Raw genomic sequence first — 10,655 nt, 5'->3', positions numbered from 1 at the left:
TCAAAGGAAGAGTGCAAGGTGTTATCGAGTAGTGGAGGTGGCTCTCAGTGAGATGGATGGGGAGCAGAAAAGGAGGGTGGAGAAGAAAGGTGGTCTTTACCTGGAGTGAGGCTACTCAGCAGCCAGCCTCTTCTCTGACCACCCCCAACAGAACTTCCCTCGGCGTCCACACGTCACTCCTCTGTTTCTCTGCTGTGTCTTTACACCATTGCTGGTCTGTGGGTCTGCTGCACTGCTGGTCTGCAACTTGGGGTTCATATGATGGCAGGATGGGGGCATGGTGGGCCAAAAGGTAACTTTTGGGGCACAAAAACATGAATGTCTGTTCTCATTTAGGGCCATGGGTATCCAGGCTTGAGGGTGGGGACTTTGCTGGGGAACCATCTTCTTCTACCAGCATTTTCCTGACGCCTGTTCATATCAGTTAGGCCAAGAGGGTGGAATCTTCATGAATGGGATTAGAATCCTAAGAAGAAGAGGCATAGAGCTTGCTCGCTTTGTGTCCCTGTGCTCTCCACCATATGAAAATACAACTAGAAGACAGCCATCTGCAAACCAGGAAGCAGGTCCTCACGAGACACTGGCACTTTGATAGAGCATTCCCAAGCCTCCGAAACTGTGAAGAAGAAATTTCTGTTGTTCAAGCAATTCAGTCCATGGTATTGTGTTTAGCAGTTCTAACAGAGTAAGATGACATGGGTACCAAGAGCTGTGTTACTGCTATAATAAATGGCTAGGAGTAGGCTTTGGAATTGGGTAATGGGTACAAGCTGGAAGAGATTTGATGCACATGTTAGAAAATGCTGATTCTGCCATGAAGATGTTTATAAATTCTGATTCTGATTCTGGTGAGTGCTCCACAAGACAAATTTGGTTGAATTGTGTTTGTGTTCTTAGTGTTGTGTGGAAGGTAGAATTTGTGAACAATGAAATTAGATTTTTATCTGAAATTTGTAAACAAAGTATTCATAGGGTGTTTTGCTTTCTCCCAACTTCTTATAGTAAAATGCTAGAAGAAAGAATTGAACAGAAGATAGAACTGTTAGGCAAAATGAAATCAGAACTTAAAAATTGGGAAACTTATCAGTCTGTTCACATCATAAAAAAAGAAAAAAAAATGAGAAGGTGCATTTGAACAAGAATACTAAGGCTGTGGCAGAGTGACGATTTAGTAAGATTAGTGTGAGTGTGAATCACAACCTAATCAGCCATCTCAACAGAAGCCAGGCATAGAGATGGTATTACAGCAAAAGAAACATTTCTAGCTGGGACTTAAGAACAAAGATAACAGGAGGAAATGAAGAAAGACTGTTGGAAGACCCAACGGGACTGGATCATAAGGGCTAGTCACCTGCAAACATGCACTATTCTTCAATACAAGGGAAGAATTACCACGCACGTAATGCAGGCATCTTAAGGCTGCCACTTCCACTGCACATCCAGAGTGACTGGAGGAGGGGTGGGGTTCAGGGCTGTCTTTACATCAGTTCCAAAGAGTAGGACCAACACGTAGCAAAGCCTTGGGGACAAGGCCACCTGACAGACCCACAGAAGCACAACCTCCACCTGGCAGAGTCACAACATGTGATCCATGCCTGCAGAGCCACAGACAGAAAATGGCTGCCACTGTGGGTCCTGGGGGCTAGACTGATTGTCCTGTGAGTCTGGAAGGAAAAGCAGCAAGTCAAAGGGAATTGTTCTCAAGATATATAATCTCTTAGCCTTTCTAGGTTAGGGGCATTCTTGGGACTTGTCACCTGTCATCCCTACCTTCTTTTTCATTTCTCCCTTTTGGAAAAGGGGAGTCTACTCTGCCTGTTCCATCATTGCAATTTGGAAGCAGGTAACTTGTTTGGTTTCACAAGTTCACAGCTGAAGATAAATTTCGCACCAGAAGGAGTCATACCTGGAGTCTCACCCATATCTAACTTAGAAAATCCTTACATGAGAATTTGGCAACCCAAAATATCTTCATCATCTACAGGGCCCTTCTTTCCTTGTCTTGAAGACAAATGTGTGTTCTTTAGACTTTAGAGGGATGATAAAGTAAGTTAGGGCTTTGAGGGCTTTGGGTGGAAAGAAATGTTCTCCCTTCATTTGAGAAAAACATGAATTTGGGAGGCTGGGGTGGAACATTATGGGCTGAATGTCTATGTTCCCAAATTCCTATTTTAAAATCCTAACACTTAATATGATGATAATAGGAGGTGGGGCATTTGGAAGGTAACTAGGTCATGAGAGTGAAGCCTTCATGAATGGGATCAGTGCCTCCTTATTAAGGAGGGATGCAGGGAGACAGGGAAGGAGGGAGGGAAGAAAGATATAACAACATTTAAAAATATACTTAATAATTGTATTTTTTTCTATTACCTTAGAAAGCTTTCAGTAGGAAATAAAAGCTTAAAAAGTATTGAATTTCATTAATAGTTAATGTGAACTTAGAAATGATTTTATTCCTGTATCACATGTTACTAAGGCTTATCCATGAATGGAGAACAGTCCTGTCCTTTAATAGAAGCTTTGAGGGCTCCTGATGCTGTGTTCTGTCAGAAAAGTGCTAAAGTGGATAGTCACAGGGTTCATGCACTCGGCTTATTCTTTGTATACAGGAATTAGTCATCAGGCCTGAAGGATGTCACTCATTGATCCATTATATTTCTTCAGATACGTCTTTGACTTTCTGGCTTTAAATACAGGAGAGTGACACAATATCAGGCTTTAAAGTCTTAGTAAACATTGGTAATGTTTGCCTCACTAGGCATTCCATTTTTCTCTGATAAGAGGAAACCAGCTTTCGTTTGGGAGACCTTTCTAATTTTCTTATATCCTTATTGTGTGCAGACCTGATGGAATTTACAATGTAAAAGCATTTATTCACCTGTGGTTGGACACATAGGTTGATTCCATATTCGCAGTAGCCAAGATATGGAATCAAACTATGTGCCCAACTATGAATAAAGAAAATGTGCTATATATACACAATAGAGTACTCTTTAGTTATAAAAAGAACGAAATCCTGCAACAACATAGATGAACCTGCAGGACATTATGTGAAGTGAAATAAGCCACACATAGAAAGGCAAACATCACACGATCTCACCGCATATGTGGAATAAAAAAAAATCCACACATAGAAGTAGCAAATAGAATAGTTGTTACCGGCCGGGCGCGGTGGCTCAACCCTGTAATCCCAGCACTTTGGGAGGCCGAGGCGGGTGGATCACGAGGTCAATAGATCGAGACCATTCTGGTCAACGTGGTGAAACCCCGTCTCTACTAAAAATACAAAAAAACTAGCTGGGCGTGGTGGCACGTGCCTGTAATCCCAGCTACTAAGGAGGCTGAGGCAGGAGAATTGCCTGAGCCCAGGAGCCGGAGGTTGCGGTGGGCCAAGATCACGCCATTGCACTCCAGCCTGGGTAACAAGAGTGAAACTCCACCTCAAAAAAAAAAAAAAAAAAAAAAGAATAGTGGTTACCAGAGGCTCAGGAAATGAGGGAAGGGCCATGGGAAGTCAGTCAATGGTTACAAAGTTATAGTTAGAAAGAAAGAATAAGTTCTGGTGTTTATTGCACACAGTAGGGTGACTGTAGTTAATAACAGGTCTGGTATCTCTCAAAATAGCTAGAAGAGAGAATTTTCAATGTGCCCAGCACAGAAAATAGATAAATAAATAAATAAATGAGGTGGTGGATATGCATATTGACCTGATTTGATTATTACTCAGTGTATACCTGTCGAACATCCCATTCTACTTCAAAATTATGCACCATAATGTATCAAATAAAAATTTTAAACATGCTTAAAAGTGCATATTTAAAAAAAAATCAATCCATCCTTCTCTTTCCTCCCTTCCCTTCCCTAGCCAAGTACATGACCCAAACAAGATCACCAGTGGATTCTGCTGAAATAGTGACTTCACCAGTCTTCACCAGCTAATGTCCTAGCCCCTGCTAGCGCTGGCTTCTGTAACTCCCATGCCTGTTTTACTTCAATTTTGCAAGTTAACCATTGTTCTTCCCACACATTAATCAGCTCATCAGAGTCTGTTTATGTCTCTTGAAAACAACAAATCTTATCTCTCATTAAAGTATTTTATTCCTAATATTTGACCTGAAGTTCCCTTTTATTTGGCCAGTAATTTGGTTTTAAAAAAGTTTTTTATTTTTATTTTTGTGTTACAGGTAAAAATATTGTAATTTTTACTCACATTTAAAAAACGAGATGAAAAGTAAACGAGTACTTACTCTTTGCTAAGAACTGTGATTAGTCACTTATATGTTTATTTGTATATACATTTTAATTTTTAATATAAATGATTTTATATAAAATATATATCAATATGAAATATTTTAATATAAAATATATTTATATATTTATTAATATAAAATATATGTATGTTTTTATTTTTTTATTTGTATAATTTTCTTTGGTCTTTTCCAAACCTAAATTGATGTATAACTTGGTTTTAACATGTTTTTCTTATTTTATTTTATTTTATTTTTACTTCTTAGTTTATTATTATAATTCTCTCAAGGAAAGGCTAATTATAAAGCATAAATTAGAGGACTAGTTAAAGGTGCAGAAAGTACATAAGGTAAAATTAACATATATATGTTTATATTTATTTATTTCAATACTTTCTGTTTTCTACACATTCAAATATGCCAAAAAATAAAGACATTGTCTGTATTGCTTAAGTAAATATTAATTTACCTTACTCTCCAGATCAGTCAGCTGATACTCAGATACAGCATGTAGTTTGTCTAAGGCCATCTATGTCATAAAGAGGCCAAATAGCAGAGTGAGGATTTGAACCCAGGTCTCTGAGACTGCAAAACCTGTCACAGGTTTATCCAGTTCTTACAAAAGAGCCTTCTGTAAAGGGTGGTATTCTGGAGATATTTATTGTCTTTGGATTTGCTCATGAGACATACTAAAATTTGTCTAATTCTCATTACAGAACTATTTAAGCTAAGCTTAAGAAAAACAGGAAAGAAAAAGCTGTTTATCACTTCTCAATGACCTTCAAAGCAGAAACAGCTGCTGGGTTACATTGATCTTGAGTGATTACAGGCAGCTCTTTCAGGTGGACAAACATAGATTGCATGTGCATTGTCATCTCAGTCTTTGAAAAAGCATGAAGACAGCTGTAGGAAATAATTTATTTCATTTTTAATAAAAATAAATGTCATAATTCAATATTAAATGGCAGTCCTGATTGCATTCACTGATAAACCTGGTTCCTGGATTTCTACTAATGGTTACAAATAACCCCAATGAAACTTTGTTTGGGTTCTCACCTTTGAACACTGTTTTTGAAATAATATATGGCTACATTTTGAGGAGATCTACTCATATACCCCTAACACTAACTTAAATCATTTTGATATACCATTATATAAATAATGTAGACATGAATATAATTTTAATTTTCTCATACTTATCATTGTTATATAACTAAAAAACAAAAAAAATATAAGAATTAACACCAAGCCAACCTACAAAATCAACACTTTTCAAATTAATAACATTAATATAATTCAAGGGATGATATAGTTTTAGAGAATTTAAATTGTTGCCCATGTGTGAGTATGATCATTTTGTATTTTGAGGGAAGTTTGAATTTGTTCTGTGTTTAGCACTCAGCACTGGATGGGCATAATATGGATTTTTCATCACTTTAAAAAAATTTAAATTTCTGGGAAATTTCAATTCAAATATGGCATGAAGTCGTATATTCCATCACTTTTCAGGATATATCATAAGTCTACTTTTAAAGTAATTAATTAATTAAGTAATTTGCCTTTTATAATTTGATGAAACCAATTGGCACCAACAATGTCTTTAATAACGAGGAAATTCAATGTGTTAGTCTGAGTTTTTCCAAAGCAAACTGATAAAGGCTAATATGTGAATGGCTTATTCAGAAATATGATTTTAGGGAACCAGATTAAAGGTTTTTGGAACAAACAGGACAAGACAGGAAGTTCATTCAAAAATGTGTTACTGATTGGCCACCTCAAGAGAAGATGATATAGTTAGTCAGTTCAAGAACGTTTTTAAGAAGCCTTCTGGTATGTCTCAGAACCACCCACCACAAAAGTAAAAAGCAAAATCATTTATCTGTTGGTTCAGTCCCCAACACATAAGTACTGCATATGCATGATTGCCAAATTTTTCCTGAAGAACACCTGTGGAGGAGCTCTGGGCAGCAAGTCAGAGGACCTGCTGTGCATTGTCAAGACACTGTCAGATCACACTTGTGCCAAGCTGCACAGAGCCTCCATAAAATAATTCATAACAGCAATGGCTGAAATAAGATATAAAGTCAAGAAGATTTGAAGCCATGCAACCGAGCTTCCCATTCACTCAGTCACTGAAATATTAAATAACTTGTAATATAATTAAATGTTTATATAATTAAATCAGTCAGAAGACATTTAAAAAAATTTTCAGACAGCATACATGGACACCCTGTTGAGAAACATTCTTAGTATAGCTTATTCATGGATGTTTCAGATGATTGAGCTATCATTTTAACTGTAATTCTAGGATTACCTATGCTACAGTTACTTTGTAGACAGTTTTCAATGCAAACTCTCAAAACTTAAAAAGTTGTTCTCTGAGTAGCTAATTCTTTTAATTCAATTTCATGTGTTTTGTCAAATTATCTTTTGCATGTTTTGCTACACTCTGAGAATTCAAAAATGTTCAAGTCACTAACAATAGAGGGTCCTACAGTTTTGTTGGAAAGACAAGCACCTACATCAAAAATTATAATTTGAACTAATAGGATTCTATAGTTGACACATGTTCAAAGTTGTGATGAGACCATAATATTTGTTTTCTACATATCAAGAGTCTATTTCAGATATACAATTGGACTTAAAAGATAAGTGGGTTAATTTCAAATGTATTACAACAACGACCCAGATATGCTACATTTTGGGAAATAATATAAATTTGCCTGGCTAAAACAAAGGTGGAAATTTTTATTTCTGGCCCCTGAAGTAGTGAGAAGGAGAAAGTATTCCCTTGACCTAATTAGCATAATAAGTGCAGACATGCTATATATGGTTAGGACAAGAAAACCTCTTCTTATCTTCTGATTTATTCCACTTGATGTTGCTATGACAGAATGGCACCAACCTGGCGATTTACAGAGAAAAGAAATTTATTTTTTATAATTTGGGAGGCTGCTAAGTTCAGTTATCAAGGTACTGGCATCTGGTGAGGGCCTTCTTACTGTGTCATCCCACTGCAGAAGGTAGAAGGGCAGGAGGGAGAGCAAAAGTTAAAGAGGAAGTTAACCTCACTTTTGTAACAAGCCCATCCTGAAGATAACTAACTCATTTCCACAATTATGACATTAATTTAACCACAAGGATGGAATCTTCATGACCTAACCACCTCTTTAGGCCCTACCCATTGACGCTGCTGCATTGGGAATTGATTTATCTATGCATGAATTTTGAGGGACACACTGAAACCATCACAGCTCAATGCAAGTTAAATTAGATTAAGAGAATAGCATTGTAAGCTTTTAAACTCATGCTTTATCCATATTTTCCACATAAAATTAGACGAGCTTGAAAAAAGACTTAATTTTTGGTGTAATCATTGTTTTCTGATTTTTTTTCTTTTTTTTTTTTCTTTTATTGTACTTTACGTTCTGGAGTACCTGTGCAGATCATGCAGGATTGTTACATAGGTACATACATGGCAATGTGGTTAGTTGTCTCCATCCCCCATCACCTATATCTGGCATTTCTCCCCATGTTATCCCTCCCCAACCTCTCTACCTCCCCGCTGTCACTCCCCTGGTCCCCTCTAACAGACCCCAGTATATAATGCTCCCATCCTTGTGTCCATGTGTTCTCATTGTTCAACACCCACCTATGAGTGAGAACATTCGGTGTTTGATTTTCTGTTCTTGTGTCAGTTTGCTGAGAATGATCGTGTCCAGATTCATTCATGCCCCTACAAAGGACACAAACTCATCATTTTTTATGGCTGGGCTGCATAATATTCCATGGTGTATATATGCCACATTTTCCTTGTCCAGTCTATCATTGATGGGTATTTGGGTTGGTTCCAGGTCTTTGCTATTATAAACAGTGCTGAAATGAACGTATGTGTGTATGTGTCTTTGTAATAGAATGATTTATAATCCTTTGGGTATATACCCAGTAATAGGATTGCTGGGTCAAATGGAATTTCTATTTCTAGGTCCTTGAGGAATCTCCACAATGGTTGAACTAATTTACACTCCCACCAACAATGTAAAAGTGTTCCTCTTTCTCCGCATCCTCTCCATCATCTGTTGCCTCCAGATTTTTTAATGATCGCCATTCTAACTAGTATGAGGGGTATTTCAATGTGGCTTTTATTTGCATTCCTCTAGTAACCAGTGATGATGAGCATTTTTTTCATTTTTTTGGCCTCATATATGTCTTCTTTTGAAAAATGTCTGTTCATATCCTTTGCCCACTTTTGGAAGGGTTTTTTTCTTATAAATCTGTTTTAGTTCTTTGGAGATTCTGGACATAAGTCTTTTGTCAGATGGGTAGATTCCAAAAATTTTTTCCCATTCTGTTGTTTACCTGTTCACTCTAGTGATTGTTTCTTTTGCTGTACAGAAGTTCTGGAGTTTAATTAGGTCCCATTTGTCTATTTTGGCATTTGTTGCCAATGCTTTTGTTGTTTTAGTCATGAAGTCCTTGCCTATGCCTACATCCTGAATGGTTTCGCCCAGGTTTTCCCGTCTTTATTATGTTAGGTCTTATGTTTAAGTCTTTAATCCATCTGGAGTTAATTTTAGTGTAAGGTGTCAGGAAGGGGTCCAGTTTCTCCTTTTTGTACATAGCTAGCCAGTTTCCTCAACACCATTTATTAAACAGGAAATCCTTTCCCCATTGCTTGTTTTTGTCAGGTTTGTCAAAGATCAGATGGTTGTATGTACATAGCATTGCCTCAGAGGCCTCTGTTCTGTTCCATTGGTCTTTATCTCTGTTTTGGTACTGGTACCCTGCTGTTTTGATTACTGTAGCCTTGTGATATCATTTGAAGTCTGGTAGTATGATGCTTCCAGCTTTGTTCTTTTTGCTTAGGATTGTCTTGGCTACGTGCACTCTCTTTTGGTTCCATATGAAGTTTAAGGTGTTTTTTTAGAGTTATGTGAAGAAGGTCATTGTTAGCTTGATAGGGATAGCAATGAATCTATAAATTACTTTGGGCTGTATGGCCATTTTCACAATATTGATTCTCCCTAACCATGAGCATGGAATGTTTCTCCATCTGTTTGTGTCATTTCCTTGAGCAGTGGTTTGTAGTTCTCCTTGAAGAGGTTCTTTACATGCTTTGTTAGTTGTATTCCTAGATATTTTATTCTCTTTGTAGCAATTGTGAATGAGAGTTTGCTCATGATTTGGCTCTCTGTTAGTCTGTTATTGGTGTATAGGAATGCTTGTGATTTCTGCACATTGATTTTGTATCCTGAGACTTTGCTGAAGTTGCTTATCAGTTTAAGGAGATTTTGGGCTCAGATGATGGAGTCTTCTAAATATACAATCATGTCATCCTCAAAGAGAGACAACTTGACTTCCTCCTTTTCTAATTGAATACCTTTTATTATTTTTTTTCTTGCCTAATTGATCTGGCTAGGGCTTCTACTACTATATTGAATGGGAGTGGTGAGAGATGGCATCCTTGTCTAGTGCCAGATTTCAAAGGGAATGCTTCCAGTTTTTGCCCATTCAGTATGATGTGGGCTGTAGGTTTGTCATAAATAGCTTTTATTATTCTGAGATATGTTCCATTGATACCTAGTTTATTGAGAATTTTTAGCATAAAGGGCTGTTGAATTTTGTCAACGGCCTTCTCTGCATCATTTTTTGTCATTTTTAACCAGTCAATACTAGATTTCTAGTATTGAAACCACATTCAGTAAAATGAGTTAGTAATATTGCTTCTCTACCAAATTAAAGAGATATTTTCTACCATAGTTATGTTTGACCTTGCCAAAATATAATAAATACACACACACACATACACACACACACACACACACACACACACACACACACCCCAGAACATATGTATAGCCATATGTATAAATATACATGAATGCAGGGAAGTATTTTCAAGCAGTAATGAGTATTAAAAATAAGAGTACTTTTTGGGATCTAATAATATTTTGCAATAATTAAAAAAAAATCCCTCAATGAAACATTCTGCCTCCTGGCAACATTAAAGATAAATCCAAAGCCTAATGAAGCATAATATTGTTGAATAAATTACTTCTGTTTGTGTTTTCTTTAATATGGCTCTGACAGCCAACTGCTTTCAAATATAGCCATTTGTTCTATGTTACTTTCGACAAATAATAGGGTGCTATTGCTATCACTCTTATGCTTCTTTGGTGGCATTTTTCATGCATGTAAAATAATCTTGAACAGAATAAATTTCTAAGACATTATGTCTTAATTATAGAAGTATTAAACACATTAAATTGCAAAACATTTTATGATTCGGTGAGAATACTGAGCCCATTGAAATGGAGCTTTTAATATATATGTCAAGGTTGGCCATTTCTGTTTCAATAATTTAAAGGCTACAATGATTTGATTTATTTTCAGGTAATGCAATTTATT

Source organism: Saimiri boliviensis, chromosome 2, assembly GCF_048565385.1.
Source record: "Saimiri boliviensis isolate mSaiBol1 chromosome 2, mSaiBol1.pri, whole genome shotgun sequence".
In the NCBI taxonomy this organism is placed as follows: domain Eukaryota; kingdom Metazoa; phylum Chordata; class Mammalia; order Primates; family Cebidae; genus Saimiri; species Saimiri boliviensis.
The sequence above is the reverse complement of the archived record's forward strand: the minus strand, read 5'-3'. Positions refer to the sequence as shown.